The following is a 26,491-nucleotide window of genomic DNA, read 5'->3' as shown; positions in this document are numbered from 1 at the left end:
CAAGGGCTGTGCCTGTGATTTAAGTGCTCTCTCTGGCTACTCTTCTTCCCCTTGGGCCACATTCTTTCTGGGACAGAGATGAGGAGGCATACAGCAACAAACTGTGCCCTCCTCCTGCAGGAGCCGGAGTCCCCAGGTTATTGTAAATGGTACCGTGTATCCAGCACGGCTAGATATTCAAAACACAGCTAGACGCCTACTTTGTATTCGTTATTCCAATTGATCCCACCAGCCCCTCTTTCCAACAGGAAGCACTGTTATTATTCCCATTTTTTAAAGTGCCACACCCCTCACAAGTGTCTGGATGACCCAAGATCAGCCAGCTAGGAAGTGGCAGAGCTGGTATTTGAACCTATGTCTCTGTGATTGCCCTTCTTAGGACCCTGGAATGGGGACAGGTACATAATAGGTGCTCATAATAAGTATTTTGGGGTCTAAATGACTCCAAAGCCTGTGCTCTTTCCACAACGTAGTAAAATTCTCTAGAACTGGAGCAGAAGAGCTGGAGAAGACTGAAGCTCAAGGCTAAAGCTCTGGGTGACAGGAGTTACCAGACAGGAGTCTGTGTATTGAGAGATAAATATTCTTTCTCTTTGTTCTACCAATGGCTGATTAACCAACTTGTAGTAAGTACACACACGGCAAAGTGATATTTATTAGATATCTTAAGGCCAGTGAGTCTTAAAAACAGGTGAATAGCAGCAGCAAAGATTATTGTCATTAGGAATGTCTCTTGATTTTAGGGTAATCCTACAACAAGACACTGCTTTCATTTATCATGATTTGGTCATTTGCTGTTCTCTCACACAAACCCTGTGGGTCTTGATCACCTTGCCAAGAGTTTCAGAACGAATCTAAAATGTAGGTCTTGGGGATGCATGGGTGGCTTAGTCAGTTGAGCATCCAACTCTTGATTTTAGCTCAGGTCGTGAACCCAGGGTCATGGGATCGAGACGGGTGCAGGCTCGCTCACTCTCTCCTCTCTCTGCCCCTCCCCCCAAATAAAAAAATAAAAATAAAATTTAGGTCTTGGAGAAAGATGAAAATGTCACTTACATGTGGAATCTAAAAAAGGTGAACTCCGCTGAGTGAAGTAAGCCAGGCAGAGAAGGACAGAAACCATATGTTTGCACTCATAGGTCTAGCAGGAAAACAAGAGAGACCTAATGGAGAACCAAGGGGAGCGGAGGAGGGAGAGAGAATTGGGGAGAGGGATGCAAAACTTGAGAGACTATCGAATGCTGAGAATGAACTGAGGGTTGAGGGGGAAGGGGGAGGGGGGAAAAGAGGTGGTGGTGATGGTGGAGGGTACTTAAGGGGAAGAGCACTGGGTGTTGTATGGAAAACAATTTGACAATAAAATATTATGGAAAAAAATTTATTTAAAAAATAAAATAAAATAAAATAAAAAAGGTGAACTCCTAGAAACAGAGTAGAATGGCAGTTACCAGGGGCTGGGGGTGGGAGAATGGGGAGATGTTGATCAAAGGGCACAGACTCCCAGTTAGATGACAAATAAGCTCTGGAAATACAATGTACAGCTTGGTGATTATAGTTAATAATATTGTACTATACTTGAAATACTTGCATACTTAAGTTTTGTCAAGAGAGTAGATCTTAAATGTTCTCACCATAGAGAAGAAATGGTAATTAGGTGATGTGATAGAGGTGTTAGCTAACCTAACGTGGTAATGATTTTGCAATATATAAGTATATCAAATCAGCACACTGTACACCTTACACTTATACACTGTCAAACGTCAGTTACATCTCAGTAAAGCTGTGAGGGAAGATTAAAAAATAAAAAGTGAAGTGCAGGTCTCTCAGCTTGGGGATCTCCAGAAGTTTATAAATCGTTTAACATCTTTTTCCTAAATGTCAGGTTCCGGAGACAGGCAGAAGTGGTAGATATGCCTTCAGAGTCTTAGGACGTGTGCTGGAAAGAGTGAGCAAAATGTGAGTTATTTCCAATTTGCACTTAGGAGAGCAGATTAGTGAATGTTGCTGTGGGTACCAGAGGAACTATCCACATCTGCCTTTGAGGGGCTGAGCTTGGACACAAGACAGGTTTTCTATTAGGGAAAAATCCCAAAATCCTTGATCCAAGGTCAACTGTTGTCTCTAGTTCTTGATACATTTCTTCTTAAAATATATTGCTTTTAATTTTGAATTAGTGATCAATAGTACTTCCCATAATCTTATGTCATAGAGCATATAAATCAAATTTTATATACATGTACATACACATATACATATGCATATACATAGTACAATGAATAGTTTAAGGAGCTCACTATGAAAGGTAAGAGAAGAGTCTGACCCAAATAGCAAAGAGGAAGTTCATTCTACTGCGACTCAGACACCTTGGATTTGAATGTTAGTCATTTCACTGAGGACTTCTAAGCACATTTGGTCATTTGCTGTTCTCTCACACAAATCCTGTGGGTCTTCATCACCTTGCCAAGAGTTTCAGAACGAATCTAAAATGTAGGTCTTGGGGATGCATGGGTGGCTCAGTCGGTTGAGCTTCCAACTGTTGATTTTGGCTCAGGTCATGATTCCAGGGTCATGGAATCAAGCCCTGTGTCAGGCTCACTCGCTAGCCCTCACTCTCTCTCTCTATGCCCCTCCCCCCAAATAAAAAAATAAAAATAAAATTTAGGTCTTGGAGAAAGATGAAAATATCACTTACATGTGGAATCTAAAAAAGGTGAACTCCTAGAAACAGAGTAGAATAGCAGTTACCACAGGCTGTGTGCACTGAGCTGGGCACTGGGGATGCAATGATGAGCAAGATGAACATAGTTCTGAGCCACTCCTAGTCTATAAGAAGGCAATTAGAATAAACTATGGTAAGTGCTCCACTAGGGAAGATGCAGGCTGTACCTGGCATAAGCACTGAATCTAGTTTAGAAATGCCAGAGAAGGCTTCTTGGAGGAAGCAACAACCAGGTGAAGAGAAGGAGCATCACAGAACAAAAGTGTATATGCAGGGATTAGAGGGACTGTGGGCATGGAGTTGAGGTCCCAAATGCCTGGAGGGTAAAGGATAACGTGGAATGCCGAAAGGAAAAGCCAGGGTCTAGCTATGGTGGGCCCTGTGAACCATGGACTTCATCCAAGGGCGATGAGAAATCATTGCAGAGATTTACACAAAGTGTGACATGTTCACACTTATTGTTCAAAGGGTGGAAATGAAGTTGTAGTGAAGCAAGACTAGAGGTAGGAGGGCCAGTGAGGAAGCTTCATGGAATAGCCGAGGCAAGAGATGATGATGTATGGACAAGTACAGTGGCAGGGAGATGGAGAAGTACTCATTTGGAGGAGGTTTCACAAGACTTGGTGAGATAGGGTCATTCTTCTCCACTCTGAGCCACAGGAAGAATGATTGTGCCTATAACTGAGAAAGGGAACATCAGTAGAATAGTGGAGAAGTCAGGTGGAAACACGAGAGGAAGTTGGAAAAGGACGTGAGTTGTTTTTGATAGGATGACCACATCATTTATCGTCCATACAGACAAACATTTAGAAGGAGGCATGATGGGTGCTATTGGAACAACAACATAAAGTGAGGCTACACCTGGCAAACCAGACTCTTGGTCATTCTAGTGTGAGGACATATTGAGGTTGGAGTTAGCAATAATATATCCAAGTGAAGCTATCAAGTAGGAAGCAGATGTATGTGTCTAACCTTGAGGTTAAATCTTTAACCAAAGACTTTTCCCACTAGGGAAATAATTGAGGTAGCTGGGTTTTTTCCAGTTGCTTTACGGTATTTAATTAAGACACATTTTATGACTATTGTCTCTGTACATGTCAAAATAAACTGGCAGCTAAGATTATTGCTCTGTCCTTTGCTTCCAGTGTATCTCCTATTAGATGGGCACAGCAGAAATGTCTCCAGCTTGGAGAGTTAGAATGAATGCGACCAAGGCAGCTTGCCTAAGGTCAGACTTTTAGTGGAGGTCAGTTAAGAGATAAGGATGGGGAGCATATATCCACAAACTGGGAGTCAGGGGGGGCAGGACTCAAAAAACATAGTTTTAACTTTGGATTCATGGCATCATTTTATATCTGGATGACAGCATGTTGTTGCTGTGGTGGTTATAATCATTAGCAATTATCATTATTATTATTATGACAGATGCCACACTGATGCTAAGCATTAGTCTTTGTCAACGCTAGCATAAATTAATGCATATATTAAAGTTCTTTCCACTTTTAGTTCATTCTCATTTTGAAGGCTCAACCTGAAATAACATGAAGACATTTATTGCTGTCATCTACTCGTTGATTATACCATCTTTAGAGAAAGCTTTTCTAGGCTGCCTGGGTGGCTCAGTTGGTTAAGTGTCCAACTCGTGATTCTGGTTCAGAATCTCACGGTGTATGAGACTGAGCCCTGCATGGGGGTCTGCGCTGACAATGTAAAGTCTGCTTGGGATTCTCAATCTCCCTCTCTTGCTGCCCCTTCCCTACTCGTGCATTTTCTTTCTCTCTCTCAAAATAAACATGTATTTAAAACGAGAGAAAGCTATTCTAGAGAAGATACTCAACAATGAAGAATTTGCCTGGTAAGTCTGCAGAATTAAAACATGCCACAAACAATAAAGGTTTAGATTATTTGACAATTTGTTAACCTGAATGCACTAATTATTTCTCTAATGCTGACAAAATTGCAGCAAGTTAAAACTGAAGAGTGGCCAATAGGGAGACTCAGGCTTCTCCCAGTGTCTGAACATGAACACTGTCGCATTTGCTGCCTTGGAAAGTAGTCAATAACGCATTCTCAGTAACTGATCTTCATGACAATCTAGAAAGTCTCTGTCAGAACTTCAATTATTTTTTTGGCATGACCACTGCTGGCAGAGAGCCAGCTGCTGCTGAAAAAGATCTTAAAAAAGAAAGGGTAATAACCCAAATGGCCCTCCCTGATAGAAAGGATGAATAAATTGCTATATTCATGCAGTGGAATACTATATAGCAATGGAAATTTTAAAGCCACAGCTACCCACATCAACATGGATAAGCCTTAAAATGCACAATGTTGAGTAAAAGAAGGAAAATATGAAAGAATACATACAGTATTATTGTAGGATTGAAAAGTGGACCTGGGGGGCACCTGGGTGGCTCAGTCAGTTGAGTGTCCTACTTCAGCTCAGGTCATGATCTGGTAGTTCATGAGTTTGAGCCCCATATCGAGCCCTGTGCTAATAGTTTGTAGCCTGGAGCCTGCTTTGGATTCTGTGTCTCCCTCTCTCTCTGCCACTCCCTCGCTCCTGCTCTCTCTCCCTCCAAAAATGAATAAACATTTTTTTAAATGTTTAATTAAAAAGAAATTTGGACTCGGAATATTGTTGAGATGTGTACCTAACTGATAACCCAATAAAGAAAAGTAAGGAAGTGATCATCATCAATGTCAGAATAGTGTTACTCCCAGGGAAAGTGGTTGGCATGTGATTAGGGAGAGACACATGGGGTTTCTGCTGTCAGTGTCCTGTTTCTTGACCTTGGTGGTGGCTACATCGGTGTTCATTTTGTAATTGTTAGACCACATTTGTATTTTCTGCACTTGTCTGAATGTGTGCTCTACTTCACCAAAAAACATGAAGAGAAAATGTTAAATAAGCTAAAGAGACTTCTTAAGTAGTAGATATGGGAGGACCTAAATCTGGACACTTTAAAATTCTAATTATAATAATATATCCAAAGGGAACAGGAATTCTTCCAGTTCTACCTTTTCCTCCCTCTTTTGAGAGCCCTTCCCCAATGCTCCCCCATCTCAGACAGGCTTTGCTTATAGCTCCACACAACTCTGTCCCCTGCCCCCACTCACAGGGTCTCACACGCTGGGTTCTCTCTTAGTTTCTGACACAAGGAGAGATTGCCTCTTGGCAGACTGCAGGGACGAGGATTAGGGGATGTAGGAAAAGTGCCACACAACCTCATAGCACTACTAGGGCAAGGAGGCTCAGTAGTGAGAATGGCCTCCCGCCAAACTTACAGTATTGGCACTGTACCCCCTCTCTTTGAAGAATGATGGATTTATGCATGGAACTGCTCTGCCCATTCAGAATGGAGAGGCCAAACGCCTCCTCATAGCTGACCTCAATATTCTATATAGGCCAACACCCCCTTTCCAATGAGGGGAGTTAGCCACATGGTATACTTCCTGTTACCTGTTCTGAGACATTCTTTTTTTTTTTTTTAATTTTTGTTTATTTTTGAGAGACAGAGTACAAGTGAGGGAGCTGTCAGCACAGAGCCCGATGCAGGGCTCATACTCAGGGGCTGCAAGATCATGACCTGAGTCAAAGTCATATGCTTAACTGACTGAGCCACCCAGGTGCCTTGGGACTTTTTTTTTAACATTTATTTATTTTGTGAAAGAGAATGCCCTGTGTGCAAGTGAGTGGGGGAGAGGGAGAGAGAGAATCCCAAACAGGCTCCACACTGTCTGTGCGGAGCCAGATGCAGGGCTCAATCTCACAACCACAAGCTCATAACCTGAGCTGAAATCAAGAGTAAGACATATAACCCACTGAGCCACTCAGGCACCCCGCCTGACATTCTAGAATAGTCTTGAGCCTCATTGAGTAGGAGATAGAGATTCCTGCCTAAAAGAACAACTTGAAGAACTGAGCCCTATAGGAACATCTTTATTCTTAAGTGTTCCTGGAAAAATGTTTTTTTACAACAACCACCTTTGCTAGTAGACTCCAAGCTTTTCCCCAACTAGGCCCACCATAGATCACAAAAATCTGCAGCTTGGGTAAGAATTGTGTCTAAAATTCTCATACCTGTTACAAACCTAGTTTCCTTTCAGCCTAGCAGGATTCCATCCTGCTACCCCGCATTTCAGGATCTAGATGAAGGTTCAGGGCTGAGTGATCACTATGCTGTCTCCTGAGGTTGCTTCATAAAAGGATGCATTTGCCAAAGATAATCAGATAGTCTATACAAAGCATAAATGTGAGCTCTAGCTTGAACCTATTCTATTTCCTTAGATTTGAAATCATCACCTTTGATCTTAATTTTAGTCCTCTGTGGTAACCATGGTTTCAGAATCCTTCTTTCAATTACTATGAGCTGTTGCATAAAAGGGATTTGGGTTTAATCTCTTAAGCCCCCTCTGAAATTTCTGCACTGGTCTGGGTGGCAACTTGCGTATAAAATGAACTTTAGATGTTGCTTTCAAAGGCAGACAGAGGCTGTTGGAGCTGAGCGTATCATTTTCAGGATACTCAACATGGTGGAAGGCTCAGGCCTAAACAGCCTCTGCACCATGTGGAAACATCCCATCTTATTCTGCTTATCACCTCTACCTGGAGCCTCCCTCTCTCCGGCTTTTTTTTACCACCGCTACATTTTTTTAAGAAAATATACTTTCTAAACCTGCCTCATTAACTCTCTGTCTTCTGGCTTTCCAGAGTCCTTTATCTGGGTCAAGCACACACCTCTGGCAAGGACCACCCTAACTTCTGAACAGCTAGCTCACCCAACCTTTCTGTAGTTCCCTCCAACTTCTCCTCCCCCTCCCTCGTCCACTTTCCACTCAGACAGACTGTGGCCTGGCCACCCCAAGCCTCCGGGGCTTCTCCCTGCTCTGAAGTTAGGAGCTCCCCCACTCTGCTTCCCTATACACGTCACATAGTATTGCTTAGTACTGCTGTTTATCTCTGTCCAGTTAGGGCTGGATTGCTAGTCTTTCTTATAATTTCCCCAAGGAAAGAACCCTATCCAATAATTTGTGTGCACGACTGCTACTCTGCAGTGCCGTGTATTCAATACTGATGTGCTGAGTACAGGCTCTGATTTTTTAGCCTTACCTTGTAACCTTCGCATGCCTCCCCTCTTCCTCTTCACCTGATTCACCTTGTCTAACCTTTGTCTTGATCTAGCTCAACCCCAAGTCAGAAAGAGCACAGCTTTCTTACTCCCTAGGACGTTAGGAAGTTTTCTCATTAAATGCTACCTTTAAAAAGAACAGCCCTACTTTCCAACATGGTCTCTGGAATCCGTCCTTTGCCCAGTCTCTTGAGATGCTTATTTGCTTGTGTTTAGGTGAATAGTATATTCTTTGCTCTTCCACCTCTCTCTCCATTAGACTAGGAACAAAACTGAGGACCAAAACTATGCCTGTGCTTTATTTTATTGCCCCAAGAGCTTCACATCCTACAGAAACTCTGAGGCCTTTCCTGAATGGCTGATTGACAGTTTTAGGTGTAGAAACCTCCTCCCAGAAAGCACGTTAGCTCATCCTTATCCCATATTAACTCCCCACCATCACTGCCTCCTGCTGCGAACAGCCCCTCCATCACACTGTATCATCAGCTGTGCTTTGAAGTCCTCCCGTTGTTGACTTTATATCATGAAGTCTTTGATTGAAATGCTATTCCAATACCAAGCACTGAGACCAGGCTGGCTATGTAAATTGAAGCTAATCAAAATTCATTTCCTCAGTTGTACTAACTACAGTTCAAATGATGAATAGTAGCCAATGTATTGGACAGCACAGGTCTAGAACAATTTTCAGCATCACAGAAAGTTCTCTAAGAAACTTAGAGAAGCAGAAGTGAGGAGAAAACAGGAGAAGGGAGGGCTTCTTTAGCCAGCAGGGGGTCATCTGGCTCATTTCACAGCATTTCGGGATGAGTGTGCCTGAACTCCCCAAGGAATATGGTGGTTCATTTTCTCGTTCTCTTTTATCTTCTGTCAATTTCAAGGCGAGTCTTTCCACCACCCTCTGGGCAATCTGTCAAACCTGTCACAACCGACGGGACCAGGAAGTTCTCCCTAACGTCTTGCCTTGCTTGTGGAACTCTTTGCCTGTGTAAAGCAGCTGACCTGGGCAGCCCAGTAGCATTGTATCTTTAAATATCTGCCTTCTTAATTTTTTTTTAATCCTAGGCATTGCACTTTCAGTTTTATGCTTTACTCTACTGAAATTCTTTTGTACTTAACCCTAGGGTGAACATAGCATCATGGACTCAAGTTTATGAATAAAATAATCAATAACTTGAATTTCAGATGTTTACAAGGACTCAGAGAGGGAAACCTGGAGCAAAGCCAGCAAAGCAGAAGACATTTCACTTTTTCTATAATGTGCTTATTTTATATGGGTTGTGTTTGGGAATCTGTTGTCTTAGTAAATTTTTCCTCCTCTCTCTCTCTCTCTAATGCAAAAAAAAATGGGGGAAGGAGTTTCTGTGCAAACTCAAGATCTTCAAGAGTTCATCTAAGTGCTCACTTTTAGACTTCTTCTCCCTTTAAAATCTGGTAATGCCATCCCCAACCATGAGATTCTCTTCTCTCATCATGTCTGCTACCTAAAAGAAACTGCCTGCACAATTCATAGCTACATAGGACTTTATGAGAAAATAGATCATGGCCCCCTGTTGGTATTCGCAACATTTATTTTACATGCCTTCAAGCATTAGGCAAAGCCCAAACCATTCCCAGCATTACTAACTGGATTTAATACCAGCTTAATTTGATCCCTGTAAATGCAACTGAAAATTTCTTCATCTCGATTCTGCTAAGAAAGTAGTAAATCACATGAATGATAGGGAATGTGCTTGCATTTCTAATAATAATTCTAAGACAGATGGTCCCTATTGACAACCATCACAATTAACGTAGCACCACTAGGACTCTACCACAGCTCTTACCACGGTTCAGTTTGATGCCAACGTCTTCGGTGCCTTTATCTGCCTCCAGAAGAATATATTCTTCTTGTCCATTTGGATCTGGGGGGGGGGGGCCACAACCCTTCTCTCTCAACTACTTCAGCCTTGCACAGGAGCCTCCAGTGTGATTACACACAAAAACTCTGGCCCTTACTTCTGAATGATTTCTCAATATTCCAGCAGAAAAAAAATTTGCAGTAGGAAGCTGGTGCCTTTTTCTTCTTCTTCTCTCATGAAAAACAATGGTTATATCACTTCTGTGATATAAAGTGTCTGTCCTTCAGCACTAATACCCCATGTCACAGCAGCCAAATAAATCACTTTAAACGCTGCTCACAGGGAAGTCCTTTGCTTGAAAGTAATCATGACCACTCAGGATTCCAGTTCTTTTATACTGGAGCTCATTGATATTAGCCTACTTTACTAGAGATGCCACACCATCTTTACAAATCCCCTACCACAGCCTGTATTTTTAAAGGGACATGGACAATTTGTCAAGGGACAATCAGTTCCAAAAATTACATTGAGACAGACGTGGCTTTAGGGAAGTGTCAGTGGCCACAGTGGTCCCCACTGTCACTAGGCCTCTGACAGAAGAAGAACTAGGACCAGAGCAATACCCAAATTGAGCTGATGGTGACCTTTTTGAATGAGACAGAAAGCTGACTCTGTTCCATTTCCTTGTCGCTTAACAATTTGGGCTCCATATTTATAATATTGCAGAATTCTCTCCAGGAAAATTGGGCTTATTGAGACATTTGCACCTTCTCAGTCATACACATCTGGGCATGTTATACCTGAAAATTGGAAAATGCAAGTGCATCCAGAGACCATGCAAAAAATGAGAATGGGAAACGCCGAGCACATTTATCATTCTCAGTGAAAAAAACTGTACAGGCGGCTTTTTCTGCAAGAGAAGCAAATGAATGAAAGGGTGAGGAGAGTGCTAATAACATACCACGGCCGCGGATTAAAGTGTCAGTGCCTCTGCTCAGCATCTGAGAGGCTGAAATGCTTCTCTGGATTTTGATTAGGAAAGGGAGATACTCAAAGAAATGTGAGCTGCTCAGGATACATTTTCATAAGCCAACCACACGCTCACATATCAGTCGTGGAGATGATGGTTGCTGGGGTCCCAAGCCAGTGTGAGGTCCTTGACAAAATCATGAAGCAGATGAATTGGTGTTTCCAGCAATCTTTGCCAAGGCTCCCACACAAGGCCACGCAGCAACAGTGTGCTCCAGAACCTATTTCTCCCTCTGGTCTGGCAGTTCACCTGACTCTGGGTCATCTCAGGGAGCACTGACTCAGGGAAACACCTTAACTCACTGTTAGACAAAAGAAGCAGAGACCTCTGTGCAGTAAGATCCTGGCTACACCCTCTCCAGAGGAAAAGGAAATGTCTCCCGTTGCTTTGCAGTACGCCCCCTGCAAACACAGTTAACTTCTCAATCAGTTTATCCAGACACTGATTTTAAGCATTTTCAGGATTTGATCTTAAACTAGAGCCTAGAGAGACACCAGACCCAGGGTTTCCCCACTTTAACTTGACTGCATGTCCCTTTCCTCTGGGAACGTCAAACACCTCCCAGGTGCTTTCTTCGCAACATTAGCCTCTGTAGTGCTGAGTTATAAAATGGAACCTTCAAAGCATCACCACAGTAAGATTAATCTTTACCCAATTTTCCCCCAGTTTCATTGAGATATAATTGACATATAACATTGTATAAGTTTAAGGTGTACAATGTGATGACTTGATACACATATTAAAATGGTTACAAAATAGGTTTAGTCAACACTTATATCACTTCACATAATTATCTTTGGTGGTAGAAGGATGAGAGTGGTTATTATCTATTCTCTTAGCAACTTTGAAGTGTGTAATACAGGATTGTTAACTATTGTTACCATACTTTACCATGCCTTACACTGGATCTCCAGAATTCATCTTTTTTTTTTTTTTTTTGCTTATTTATTTTGAGAGATCGTGCACAAGCAGGGGAGGGGCAGAGAGAGAGGGAGAGAGAGAATCACAAGCAGACTCCACACTGTCAGCACAGAGCACAACATGGGGCTCAAACCCACAAACTGTGAGATCATGACCTGAACTGAAATCAAGAGTCAGATGCTTAACTGACCGAGGCCACGCAGGAGCCCCTGAGCTTATTTATCTTAGAACAGAAGGTTGACCAACATCTGTCCATTTCCCCCACTACTCAGCCTCTGGAACAATCATTCTACTCTCTGTGTCTATAAATTCAGCTTTTTGGCTTTTTAAGATTTCATATATAAGTGAGCTCATATAATATTTGTCTTTTCTGTCTGACTTATTTCACAATAGCATAATGCCTTCAAGGTCCATCCATATTCTTGCAAACACCAGAATTTCCTACTTTCTTGTGGCTGAATAATATTCCACTGTGTGTGTGTGTGTATATGTATATATACATATATATGTAGACCACATCCTCTTTATCCACTTATCCACACGTGGACACTTAGGTTTTTTTCACATCTTGGCTATTGTAAGTAATTCTGCAGTGAACATGGGGTGCAAATATCTCCTCAAGATACTGATTTCATTTCCTTTGGATATATACCCAGAAGTGGGATTGTTGAATCATATGGTAGTTCAATTTTCAATGTTTTAAGGAACATCCATACTGTTTTCCATAGAGTGCACCAATTTACATTCCCACTAACAGTGCACAAGGATTCCTTTTCATCTACATCCTCACCAACACTTATAACTCTTAAATTTTGATGATAACCATTCAAATAGGTATAAGGTGATATGTCCTTGTGGTTTTGTTTGCATTTCCTTGATGATTAGTAATGTTGACCATCTCTGCATGTACCTATTGGCCTTTTTAATGTCTTTTTTGAGAAATGTCTATTCAAGTTCTCTGCCCATTTTTTATCAAACTGTTTGCTTTTGCTTTCCTATTGAGTTGTAGGGATTCCTTACATATTTTGAACATTTGAACAGTGATGGTTTGCAAGTATTTCCTCCTATTCCATAGGTTGACTTTTCATTCTGTTGATTGATTGCTTCTTTTGCTACACAGAAGGGTGTGATTCTACTTTTTGATTTTTGCTCTTGTTGCTTGTGCTTTTGGTGTTATATCCGAAAAATCATTGCCAAGACCAATGTCAAGAGTCTTGTTGCCCAGTGTTAAATCTTGTGCTTAAGTCTTTAATTCCTCTTAATTTTGTGAGTGGTGTAACACAGAATTACAGTTTCATTCTTCTGCATGTGATTACCCAGTTCTCCCATCACCATTTGTTGAGGAGACTATCCTTTTCCCACTGAGTATTCTTGGCTCCCTTGTCTACTATCAGTTGCCAGAATGCAAGGGTTCATTGCTGGGCTGTTGATTCTGTTCCATTAGTCAATGTGGCTATTTTTATGCCAGTACCACACTGTTCTGATTACTATAACTTTGTAAGATAGTTTGAAATCAGGGAGTGTGATGCCTCGAGGCAGCTTTGTTTCTGTTTCTCAGGATTGCTGTGGCAATCTGGGGTCTTTTGTGGTTCCATAAAAATTTTAGGATCATTTGTTCTGTTTCTGTGAAAAAATGCCATTGAAATTTTGATGGAGATTGCATTCAATCTATTGATCATTTGGGGTAGTATGGACATTTTAAAAATAGTAATTCTCCTAATCCATGAGCATAGGATATCTTTGTGTTTATATGCTACTTCTTCATTTCCTGTCTTCAGAGTCAGTTTTCAGGATACAGATCTTTCACCTCCTTGGATAGATTTATTCCTAGGTGTTATTTTTTTATGCACTTGTAAAGGGCATTTCTTTTTTTTTAATGTTTATTTATTTTTGAAAGTGACAGTGACAGAGCGTGAGCAGGGGAAGGGCAAAGAGAGATGGAAACACAGAATCCAAAGCAGGCTCCAGGCTGTGAGCTGTCAGCACAGAGCCCGAAGCAGGGCTTGAACTTAGGAGCCATGAGATCATGATCTGAGCTGATGGTGGAAGCTTAACTGACTGACTCACCCAGGTGTCTTTAAATGGCATTTCTTAATTTCTCTTTCTGATAGTTTATTGTTAGCATATAGAAATGCAAGTGAGTTCTATATATTGATTTTTTTATCCTGCATCTTTACAGAATTCATTTATTAACTCTGACAGATGTTTTTGGTGGAGTCTTTAGGATTTTCTATATGTAAGATCATATCATTTGCAAAAAGACTTGGTTTTTACCTCCTCCTTTCCAATTTAGATGGTTTTCTTTTCTTGCCTCAATCCTGAGGTTAGGACCTCCAGTACTATATTAAATAGCAGGAACAACAGTTCTTGTTCCTGATCCTAGAGGAAAAGCTTTCAAAGTGTCACCGCTAGGTATGATGTTAGCTGTGGATTTGTTGCATATGGACTTTACTATGTTGAGACTCGTGCCTTCTATGTTTAATTTGTTGAACATTTTATCATGAAGCAATGTATTTTGTCAAATGCTTTTTCTGCATCTGCTGAGATGATCATATGATTTTTATCTTACGTTTTATTAATGTGGTATTAATTTGCTTATGTTAAACCGTCCTTGCTTCCCAAAGACAAATCCCCCTTGGTCATGGCATATGAGTCCTTTACTATGCTATTGAGTTAGTTTGCTAACATTCTTGAGGATTGTTACCTCTATATTCATCATGGATATTGGCCTATAGGTTTTCTTGTCTTATCTGGCTTTGGTATCAGAGTAATGCCAGCCTTATAAAAGGAATTTGGAAATGTTGCCTTTTCTTCAGCTTTTGGAAGAGTTTGAGAGGATTGGCATTACTTCTTCTTTAAATGCTTGGTAGAATTCACTATGGAAACCATCTGGTAGTGGACTTTTATTTGCTGGGAAGTTTTTGATGACGAATTCAATCTCCTTACTATTGATCTGTTCTATTTCTTCACAACTGAGTTCTTGAAGATTATATGTTTCTAGGAGTTTATTCTAGGTTATTCAGTTTGTTGATACGTGGTTGTTCATAGTAGTCTCTTATAATCCTTTGTATTTATGTGATATCAGCTGTAATGTCTTCTCTTTCATTTCTGATTTTATCTATTTGAATCTTTTCTCTGTTTTTCTTAGTGTAGCTAAAGTTTCATCAATTTCGCCTTAAAAAAAACAGCTCTTAGTTTCATTGATCTTTCCTATTGTCCTTCTAGCCTCTAATGCATTCATTTCTACTCTGATCTTTGTTATTTCCTTTCTTCTACTAATATTGGCTTAGTTCTTCTTTTTCTAGTTCTTTGAGGTGTAAGGCTAGGTTGTTTGAGATATTTCTTTTTCTTGATGTAGGCATTAATCCCTATGTATTTCCCTCTGGTAGCTGCCTTTGATGTTTCCCGTACGTTTTGGTATGTTGTGTTTCCAATTTAATTTGTCTGGAGATACTTTTAATTTCCTTTCTTTAAATATTTGTTTAGTTTGGAGAGGTAGGGGGAGGAACAGAGGTGGGGGAGACAGAGGATCCAGAGTGGGCTCTGTGCTGACAGCAGAGAGCCTGATGCGGAGGAGCTCCAACTGGTGAACCATGAGATCACGACCTGAGCCGATGCTGGGTGCTTAACTGACTGAGCCACCCAAGCGCAACTTTTTAATTTTCCTTTTGATTTCTTGTTTGCCCCATTGATTGTTCAGGAGTGTATTGTTTAATTTAATTTTCAAAAGTCTGTGAGTTTTCCAGTTTTTCTCCTATCATTGATTCATAGTCGGAAAAAATACTTGTTATTATTTCTATCTTAAATTTGCTAAGACTTGTTTTGTGACCTAACACAGAATCTATCTTGATGATTATTCTGCATATGCTTGAGAAGAATATGTATTCTTCTGGTTTTAGATGAAATGTTATATATATATATCTGGTAGCTCCATTGGTCTAAAAAGTTCAAGTCCAATGTTTTCTTATTGATTTTCTGTCTGGATAATCTCTCCATTGTTTTAAGGTGGGCTAGTCAAGCCCCCTACAGTTATTGTATTGTCTATTTTTCTCTTCAGATCTGTTAGTGTTTGATTATATTTGGGTGCTCTGATGTTGGCTCCATGTATATTATAATCATTATATCCTTCTGACAAATTGACTCCTTTATCGTTACATAATGACCTTCTATTTATTTATTTATTTATTTATTTATTTACTTTCTTATTTATTTAAATTCCAGTATAATTAACATGCAGTGTTATATTAGTTTCAGGTATACAATATAGTGATTTAACAATTCTATTACTAAGTGCTCATCACAATAAGTCTACTCTCAATCTCCTTTACCTATTTTACCCATCCCCCCACCCACCTCTCCTCTTGTAACCATGAGTTTGTTTTCTATAGTTAAGAATCTGGTTTTCTTATTTGTCTTTTTTTTTTGTTCATTTGTTTCTTAAATTCAACATATTGAGTGACATGATATGGTGTTTTTCTTTCCTTGACTTATTTCACTCAGCATTATACACTCTAGCTCTATCCATGTTGTTGCAAATGACAAGATTTCCTTCTTCTTGATGGCTGAGTAATATTCCATTGCATGTATGCACATATATACACATGTATACACACAGACACAAAAATACCACATCTTTATCTATAATGGCCTCCTTTATCTCTTGTTACAGATTGTGAGTTGAGATCAACTTTTTAGGGGCTCCACTTGAATGAAATATTTTTTCCATTTCTTCACTTTCAGCCTATGTTTGTCCTTGAAGCTGAAGTGTCTCTTGTAGGCATTATGGGACTGGGTCTGTTTTTTATCCATTCATGCATTCTGTGTCTTTTGGTTGGAGAATACAGTCCATTTACCTTCAGAGTAACTACCGATAGGTAAGGACTTACTAATGTCATCCAGTGACTGTTTTCTGGCTGTTTTGTAGGTCCCATGTGTCTTTCTTCCTCTGTTGATGTCTGCCTTTGGGACATGATGATTTCCTGTGGTATGATTTGATTCCCTTCTCCCTATCTTTTGTGTACCTAACTGTGGGTTTTGCTGTGTGGTTACCATGAAATTTCCATAAAGCACCTTGTAAATATAACTGGCTATTTTATACTGATAACAACTTAACATCAATCACATTTAAAAATTTTACTGTTTTAATCCCCCATTTTATGTTTTTGATGTCACAAGTTACTACTTTTTATATTATGTATCCATTAACAAGTTATTGTAGCTATAGTTATTTTTTCATATTTTTGTCCTTTAACCTTTAGAGTTCAGTTGTTAACACCCCATGGTATTAAAATATTATGAATCTGACTATACACACACACACACCTTGACCAGCATGTTGCATATTTTCACGTTTTCATGTTACTAATTAGCATCCTTTTATTTCAGCTTAAAGAACTCCTTTCAGTTATTTCTTTTAAGGCATGTCTAGTGGTGATAAACTTTCTCAACTTTTGTTTGTCTGGGAAGTCCTTTATCTCTCCTTCATTTCTGAAAGACAACTTTGCTGTTTAGACTATTCTTTGCTGGTAGTTTTTAAATTTCAGTACCTTTAATATATCATCCCACTGTCTCCTGGCCTGTATGGTTTCTGCTGAGCAATCCACTGTTAGCTTTACTGGGGTTTTCTCATAAGTAACAAGCTTCTTTTCTCTTCCTTCTTTTAAGATTTTGTCTTTGACAGTTTTATTAAACAACAGTCCCCCCCTTACCTGTGGTTTGGCTTTCCGTGGTTTCAGTTATTCAGTCAACTGTGGTCCAGAAGCACATGATCTTCTTCTGACATATCATCAGAAGGTCAGTAGCACCCTAACACTATGTCATAAAGCCTGTGTCATTCACCTCACCTCACCTCATCATGTAGGCATCTCATCATCTCACATCTTCACAATAAGAAGGGCGAGTATAATACAATAAAATATTTTGAGCAAGAGAGATGACATTCCATAATTTTTATTACAGTATATTATGATAATTGTTTTATCATTAGCTATTAAGCTTTATCATAACTATGTATATATTACAAGAAAATCCTATACGTAAGTTTGGGTAGTATTCGTAGTTTCAGGCATTCACCGGGGGTCTTGGAAAGGTAAGGGGGAACTACTGTAATGTGCCTTGGAGAATACCTCTTTAAGTTGAGGTTGGGGATCTATGAGCTTTATGAACATAGATGCCCAAATCTCTCCCTACATTTGGGAAGTTCTCTGCCATTATTTCTTCAAACATCTCTCTGCCTCTTCTCCCTCTGTGATCCTTCTGGAACCCCAGTAATTCAGATTGTTCTGATGGTTTCCAGTAGATTCCCTGATGTGGTAGTAGGATCCATGTCACCTTGGTATGTTTTGACCCCCTAGCTGGGCGACTCATGACTCCTCCTCAAGAAAGAAGTGAGCTTCTTTGGCTGTGCCTCATGCAACTAGAGAAGCTGGGCACTCACACTCTCACTTTCTCCCATGGGGAGAAATTACAGGCCTAGAAAGGCTCTCTGAGCCTTGAGCTGTGCCACCTTACAGGTAGGGCGATGTAGGTAATGTCAACTGTTCCTCTTACTCTCTTCAGTGCTTCCAGTATCAAAATCTTTTTTGCTCCAACCATGTGCTAGAACTTCTCTTCTGGGCTCCTAGATTTCCACAAAGGCTCTTTCATCCCTAGATGATGGTCTAAGACAGTGTTCTCCCAGGACTCCTGGACCATGGTCAAGAGTGGCCGGAGCTAGTTCACAGGACACTTTAAGGTCCACGGCCAGGACTGAGGGCTTATGCGTAATTCTTTACTTGACACACAGGTGAACGAGACTCAACTGAAATCCCTTGGCATATGCTCCTGGTGATAGAACCAAAGCCAAACAGGCCTGTACCCTCCCCCTCAGTGCAGTCCTGTCTCCTAAAACAATTTTCCTCCTTCTTGAACTACACCGGGGCATCACAGTCTTATACCTAGATCCTAAAGTTCTCACAAAGATACTTTTAGTGAATATGCATAGATTCCAAATAGTTGTTCTTGGGGAGGGGATACAAGCAGCAAATGTTTGATTCCGCCGTCTTGCTGACATCACTTCTTCTGAATACACAGACTAATCATTATTGCCTATTTTCTACACTTAAAAAAAAGGAATTATGTGATATTGAATTTTTTTAATACATGTCCCAGGAGTGCTTGCCAAAAAAAGTCCATTCCGTGAGTTTCAGCAAGTATCCATGAGGACAGTGGAAACGGAGTCTGCGCAGGCTGACCCACTTTGTTCCCCAAGGCCCTTTGGACCACTCTTCAGCAGCACAGGCTTCTGCTGAGAGCATCCACCCCACGGCATGGCAGGGCTGCCGCTGCATGAGGAGAAGAGGCAAGGAAGTATGGAGTTCCCGTGCAGAAGCACTCACAGCTGTGGGCAAGAGGCAGTTTGAAGCAGATTGGCTGAAGTGAGGTCTGGGGTGGGGAATATTCTGAAATGGAAACTGAATTATCCCCTCAGTACCTTTACCTGTCCCTGTTCCTCAGAACCAAATCTTAAAGTTCCAGGAGATAAAAGTTTCAGTGTGGGCTGAAAGGTTCTGGAAGACAAAGCCTGGACCTTTTAAATGTATTCCATGTGATGTGCTTGAGGTGAGACACTGAATTCGAGGCATCTGATTTAACCTACAGCATGACCACCTCATTACACAGCTTTGTAACCTCATTTTGCCATTTTTAAAATATTTATCTATTTTTGGGGTGCCTGGGTGGCTCAGTCAGTTAAGCATCCGGCTTCAGCTCAGGTCATGATCTCACGGTTTGTGGGTTCGAGCCCCACGTCGGGCTCTGTGCTGACAGCTAGCTCAGAGCCTGGAGCCTGCTTCAGATTCTGTATCTCCCTCTCTCTCTGTGACCCTCCCCTGCTCGCGCTATCTCTCTCTGTCTCTCAAAAATAAATAAAAGACATAAAAAAATTTAAAATATATATATATATATATTTTTTTTGAGAGAAAGAGAGACAGTGTAAGCAGGGGAGAGGGAGAGAGAAAGGGAGACACAAAATCCAAAGCAAGTTCCAGACTCTGAGCTGACAGCAAAGATCCCAATGTGAGGCTTGAACCCACGAACTGTGAGGTCATGACCTGAGCCAAAGTCAGATACTTAACCCACTGAGCCACTCAGCTTCCCCCTCCTTTTGCCATTTTCAAAGACCTAAAGCAGCAGAGCTTCTAGAGCTGCACAAGCAGAAGTTCCCAGAGAAATGAATAAAATCACCAGTTCTCCCAGCTCCAAGTGAAACTCATTTAGAGACAATAAATTGCACAAATAAGGATATAGGTGAAGTACTTTGCAAACACAGATTAAGTACTGTAATCAAAGGTTGATAAATTTACCAAGACTTTTAGAGAGCTACTTAGCTCCCCTGAATTGTAGGGTGGAGATGATAACAGACTGCATATATTAAGCAGGCATCAACATCAGGAAGAGAAGGAGCTTATTCAGCAAAACGTGAGTGAGGGACTGTAATGTAGCACTTGCGACAGTCTCACCTAGAGAAGGAAGTCAGGGAGGGTCTTCCAAAGATTCTAACCTAACGACCTAAGAGGAGCTTTATCGCTTAGGGAAGTTTCCATGTGACTAGGTGACTGGCTGGGGCTCCGGTCACCCAAGGCTCAGGCTGTATTGCAGAAGTGATCGTTGTCTGAAGGGTCTTTTTCAAGCCTAAATGCAACTCTAGTGTAGTTATGATGTTTCTAAATTGAAAAATCCAGAAGTATTCAGTCGGGGTCCAAGTAAGTATTTGATACAGGAAATGCTAAATGCTTAGTATAACATACTTATCTGGTAAAAAAAAACTAAGTCTCTCAAACATCCTTATCTAATTTTGCCAGTTTTCCTTCTGCTACGCAGTTTCTCAATGTCTTCGCGGTTGACGTTCTGGACCAGCTGGTTCTCTGAGAGAGAGTTTTCCCATACAGAGTAGGGTGTTTAACGGCATCCTTGACCTCTACTCACTATACACCAGTAGCACCCCTCAGTTGTAATAATCCAAAACATATCCAGTCATTGTCAAATGTCCTCTAGCATCCAAAATTTCCCCAGCCTAGGAAAGGAGTTACTTTTTCTAATTCGCACAGACACCCTGTGTTCTGGCAGTGGCCCATTAGCCAAGCAGTCTGTATCCACCCCTAAGACCAAATGAGCCGTTTCAGCTTGGGGGAATCCTGGATGAAACAGAGGTTCCGAATGGCCGTGATCTTCAGCAAAAGGCTGACACAGAGAGAAAGGACATAGGTGGGAAGGGAAAAAAGCTAGAATTTGAAAGGAAAGTGGGCTGATACCCAGAGACCGCTTTGTTTTCATTGTTCATTCTAACCAAGAAATGCTTGTTGAGTGTCTACTGTGTGACTGGCTTGGGGCTATGCCCTGCAAGGGAGGCAAAACCAAAGTCCCATGGAGTCCCAGGCCTGCAGGACTTCGTAGTCTGCCTGAGGAGGTGAGCGGAGACAGCCCAGCAGGATTACAGACGGTAGCAGCATGTGACACACAGAAACAGTGATGCATGATGGTATTTGCTATAGGATACAAAGATAGTCCTGCAGCACGGTAGGCGGAGAATATTACTGATGAATCCTGAGATTAATAAATAATTTCAGAGAAGAGAGATGAGTTCATTTAAGAAAAAAATCTCTTAGCCAAATATTTTATTTTGTTGGTATCTTTTCTCTGAATGAAGAGTATGGACGGCCCCGGTTGGAGGCCTGGTCCCATCCTAACCAGCGATGTGACCTCTGACAGCCTCTAACCGCCCTAGGTCTCAGTTTCCCCATCTCTAAAATGACAGGGCTGGACTGGGTAATTCCTCAGGCCCTTCCGGCTCTAACATGCCTGGACCTGGATAATTGCCTCCAGGTGAGTGAACTTATTCAGCAGTTTTGGGCTTCTCCATCCTCAGCCTAGTTTATCATTCTAGGATGTATTTCATCCCAGAATGTGTTCTATAAAAAACTGTTATCTCCAAATCCGCAATAGCGTGAGCTTGAAATATATATTATGCCATAAAAATCACTATAGATTTGTAAAGGAAAACTTAGAAACATTAAATTAGCCCATAAGAGCTTTAAAATTAATTTGATCTTGAATGTGCCCGTGGATGAATGGGCTCGACATAAGCCTTTCAATTTTTCGCTCCACTTCAGAGAGTGCACAAAGCACAAACTGTAAATCAGCCTCCACGTTTGCTGATAGGGCCACGAAGCTGGAAGAAAAAGAAAGATGGCTAATAAACTATTCAAACAAGATTTAGGAGCTTGGAAAGCACAGGGCCCCGTTGGGGCTTGCCTTCTTTGAATTATGCACATGTGACTCCGGTGGTGTCTGGACACACATAGTGGACCCTGGAAGCAGAGGGTGTAGTAATTCCAGATGGAACAGGACTTAGCTTTGATCATCCATTTCACACGCATGTGTAAGAAAGAAAAAGAGAGTCTGTTTTAAGGTAGGAGAGTGATAGAAAGAACTGGGACTGAGGTCAGAAGGATACAAATGTTCACTTCCCTTCTCCACTAAGGTTGGCATGGGTCAAGCCTACCAACAGGGGGCCCATGGACTGGGGTGTGTGTAGACAGCAGGAGGAGTCCCCATACATCCAGTGTATTTGTACTGAGTTCATCATCACACTTTGGCTACTCTGTGAAAGAAGAAGCAGTATGAAAATATCGTGGACTTGGGGACAGATTGACACAAGATACATTTTTTATTTATTTTTGTTTTATGTTTGTTTTATTTTGAGAGTGAGAGAGACAGAAGTGAGAGTGGGGGAGGGGCAGAGAGAGAGAGAGAGAGAGAGAGAGAGAGAGAGAGAGAGAGAGAATCCGAAGCAGACCCCAGGCTCTGAGCTGCCAACAAAGAGCCTAACACAGGTCTCAAACCCACAAACTGCAAGATCATGACACGAGCCAAAGTCAGATGCTTAACCAACTGAGCCCCCCAGGTGCCCCAATGCAGGATAAAATCTTAACTCTGCCAGTGCCCACTAGCTGTGCGACCTTGGGCAAGTTACTTAACTTCTGGGAGCCTCCATTTCCCTACCTATAAAATGGATGTGATAAGACACATCATTCGAATTCTAGTGAGGATTAAATGAAATAATGTGTGTTTTAGGATTAAGTCAGCTGCATATAACTGAAAACCCAAATAATCACTAAACCCAATAGAGGTAGACTTTTCTTTATATAATATGAAGTCTCATGGTAGCAGTTTAGGATAGACAGGAGGGCTCCATAACATCAAGAATGTCCCTGTTTCCTTCTTTATTGTGCTGTATGATCTTTAGCCTGTGGCTTTTATCCTTGAAATTACCTTTTGGTCATAAGGTGATTGCTGCAGCTCCACCCATCGCAATTGCTTTTCAAACAGAAAAAAGGAAGAAGAGGGAAGGACAAAAAAGCCAGCCTCACAGCTGAGTTTTTAACCCAACAACCTTTGTTTATAATTTACCCAACTATTTATAATTCATTGGCCATCCCCATCTTCAGGGGAGACTGGAAAAGTTAGAATTTTAGCTGGAAATATTAGCACCCACAACAATATAAGGGATTACCACAAAAGGGGAAAGTAGATAGCAGGTAATTAATTAGCAGTCTCTCTCCTCTTATGTAAAGCACCTAGAAAAAGGAAGGTCTTCAATGAATAATAGCTATTTTTTAAAAATTTATTCTTAAAGCTATTTTGGAAATGTTCGGCCCATTTTACCATTCTGGCTCCCTCAGAAGGCATCTCCCACCTTTGGGAGAAGGCCCAACCCTCAGAAGCCTCCCCCACCCTTTGGAAACCTCACAGAGGAAGTCAGATCCTCTTCCAGACCACAGCCCTTTGCATATTTGAAAGCAGCCATCCTGTGCCCATCAGGCCGTCTCAGCTCCACACTGTCCTCCCCCAGGCCCCTCCAGTCAAACAGTACTGTCTGAATCCTGCACGTTCTTCTCTGAACTAGCTTTTTCTTCACCTGTGGCTCCCACAGCAGTACTTAATGATCCAGGTGTGGGCAACCCAAGAGGAAGCAGATATGGCCCGTCAGTTCCCTAGTTGTAGACGCTCTCCTTGCGGCTCATTCCTGCCGTGCCTGACTCATAAATCAGCCCTGGGGACCTCAATCAGCAGAGGCTCTGACACAGCCCCGGGCCTTTTCCTATAGGATGTTCTCAGAAACACAGCCAAGCTCCCTGGGATCTGTGCCCTCAGAGCAGAGAAGCAGGGCCCCTGGGCCTCTGTCGCCAGCCCCCGTCAAAGGCCCCAGGCAGGTGGAGGGTGCTACTGCTCACTGAATTAGCAGGAAAAAGGTCAAGGGGACAGCTCCACAGGATGGGGAGGGGAAAGTCCCTGCCCCAGGAAGTAGAGAGCTCAGTAACTCACATCTGGCCCCCTCCTTTGACCTCTTGTCTGAAGCCAACGGAGCTAGATGCTCAGATATTCTTCCCACGCAGGAGCGCTGTCCCACGGGTACAGGATGTGTGCTCATGAGATGCTGGCCTGACAGTCCTTCCCAGGGAGTGAGGCAGCTGGGCCTCTGGAGAGCACAGCCAGCGGGCCCTCCTGGTCTCTACCACAGTGGTGCTGGGTAAAACGTCTCCCAGGCTAGAGCAACTAAAGAGATCAGACAAATGGTGTAAGTAGGAAGGTGAGAGGAAAAGCTTGTCCCCAGACATACCAACTCTCAAAGCCCAAACAAAGCCTCATAAAAGGTCCAGACTGCAGTCTGGCCCACTGGTCTCAGAACTTAGATGCAGCCCTCACTCCCCAGAGGAGACAGAGCACCCCCATGAAAGCCTCCCAGGGGCTCGACTCTCACCAAGGGACTGCAGCCTGGCCTGCCCACCATCAAAGGGAAGCAGAAGTGGGCAAAAATAAAGGAGAGAGTAGAAAAAATAAAAGGACTTGCCCCTGCAGTGGGGGAATGTTAGAGGTCACACATGCCTTTTAACTCGTGGGTTGCTGGGCTGCTCATGGAATATACGAAAGAGGAGGGAGTGGTTTCCCTTAGTACAGCATGAGTATCCATCCGGGGTTCCCCGGGAGTCCCAGTTTACGCCCGCTGACCTAATATAATTACTAAGGGCACTCAGTTTCACTCTCAGGAGTGACCTGATTGGAGAACAGATGACGTGGTGGCTCGATGTTGTGAAGGAACTAGAAAGAATAAAAAAAATATTCTTTTGATAATTTTTTCCCTGTTCATAAAAAATTGGTACCTAGAAATTGACCATTTCACCGTGTGATCATGTTCAGCTTTATAAGTTAAAAATTTTGATGAAGGATAAAGAAGATGCAGTATATATATATGCAGTGAAATATTACTCATCCATCAAAAAGAATGAAATCTTGACATTTGTAACGGCATGGTTGGAACTAGAATGTATTATGCTAAGCAAAATAAGTCAGTCAAATACCATTGATTTCACTCATGTGGAATTTAAGAAACAAAACAGACGAACATAGGGGAAGGGAAAAAAATAGAGGGAAGCTAAATATAAGAGACTCTTAACTATAGAGAATAAACAGTGTTGTTGGAGGGAGGTGGATGGAGGGATGGACTAAATCGGTGATGGAGATCAAGGAGTGTACTTGTCATGATGAGCACCAGGTGTTATATGTAAGTGATGAATCACCAAATCCTACTCCTGATACCAATATTACATTATATATTAACTAACTGGAATTTAAATAAAAACTTGAGGGGCTCCTGGGTGGCTCAGTCGGTTAAATGTGGTGAGTTTGAGCCTCATGTTGGGCTCTGTACTGACAGCTCAGCTTCAGATTCTGTTACTCCCTCTCTCTGCCACTCCCCTACTCATGCTCACTTCCTCTCTCCCTTTCTCTCGATCTCAAAGAATAAACAAACATTAAAAATAAATAAATAAATAAAATTTGCAATGAAATAATAATAAAAATAAAAATTTTATTCATATCCAAGCTAAGTTATCTCAATCAAGCTGCACTTTTATTATTAATAACCAAAAATAAAATGCTGAGGTTTCTGGGTGGCTCAGTCACTAGAGCATCTGACTCTCCTTTTTTTTAATGTTTTATTTATTTTTGAGACAGAGAGAGACAGAGCATGAGCAGGGAGGTACAGAGAGAGGGAGACACAGAATTGTAAGCAGGCTCCAGGCTCTGAGCTGTCAGCACAGAGCCCAATTCAGGGCTCGAACCCACGGTCGTGAGATCATGACCTGAGCTGAAGTCGGATGCTTAACCAGCTGAGCCACCCAGGCGCCCCTGGAGCATCTGACTCTTAACTGCAACTCAGGTTTGATCTCAAGGTGGTGGGAATGAGTCCTGCATCAGGCTCCATGCCTGCTTAAGATTGTTTTTCTCTCCCTCTGCCCCTTCCCCCATTTGCATGTGTGCTTACTCACTGTCTTTCTCTAAAATTGTGTGTGGGTCGCCTGGGTGGCTCAGTCGGTTAAGCCTCCGACTTCAGCTCAGGTCAGATCTCACGTTCGTGGGTTCGAGCCCCGCGTCAGGCTCGTGCTGACAGCTAGCTCAGAACCTGGAGCCTGCTTCCGGTTCTGTGTTGCCTTCTCTCTCTGCCCCTCCCCCTCTCATGCTCTGTCTCTCTCTGTCTCAAAAATAAATAAAACAGAAAAAAAATAAAATTGTGTGTGTGTGTATTGTGCATGTATAACAATAGTGAACATAACGAGAGTTGTCATGACAAAAGTGCAGTCCTACACAGTTTTTCTTCCCCCTGATTGCTAGAAAATTCAATTCAGGCAGTTCCAACGTAGTTAAAGTGAGCTTTGGAGGGAAACTGTCATGCTCTCAAAACTTTTCTGTACTGACAAGTATTTTTTTCTGTAAGAAAAATTGGGTTTGTTTTCTTTTGAAGGAAAAACCAAAAAAA

General features: G+C 41.7%; 1 protein-coding gene across 7 annotated transcripts in view; it reads left to right on the top strand.

Annotated features, from left to right (window-relative positions):
* The window catches only part of LHFPL3 (LHFPL tetraspan subfamily member 3), a 556,172-nt gene that overhangs the window by 468,112 nt on the left and 61,569 nt on the right, over window positions 1-26,491 (top strand). The window contains exon 2 of one of the 7 annotated variants that reach the window (XR_003904465.1): window positions 1,883-1,956. The exons of the other annotated variants lie outside the window; for them this stretch is intronic. The gene's annotated coding sequence lies outside the window, so the exon portion shown is untranslated. The remainder of the gene's footprint in view (window positions 1-1,882; window positions 1,957-26,491) is intronic. 7 annotated transcript variants of the gene reach the window in all.

This window comes from Suricata suricatta, chromosome 2, assembly GCF_006229205.1.
Source record: "Suricata suricatta isolate VVHF042 chromosome 2, meerkat_22Aug2017_6uvM2_HiC, whole genome shotgun sequence".
NCBI classification, from domain to species: Eukaryota; Metazoa; Chordata; class Mammalia; order Carnivora; family Herpestidae; genus Suricata; species Suricata suricatta.
Note: the sequence above shows the minus strand (reverse complement) of the source record. Positions and strands in the feature narration are given on the sequence as shown.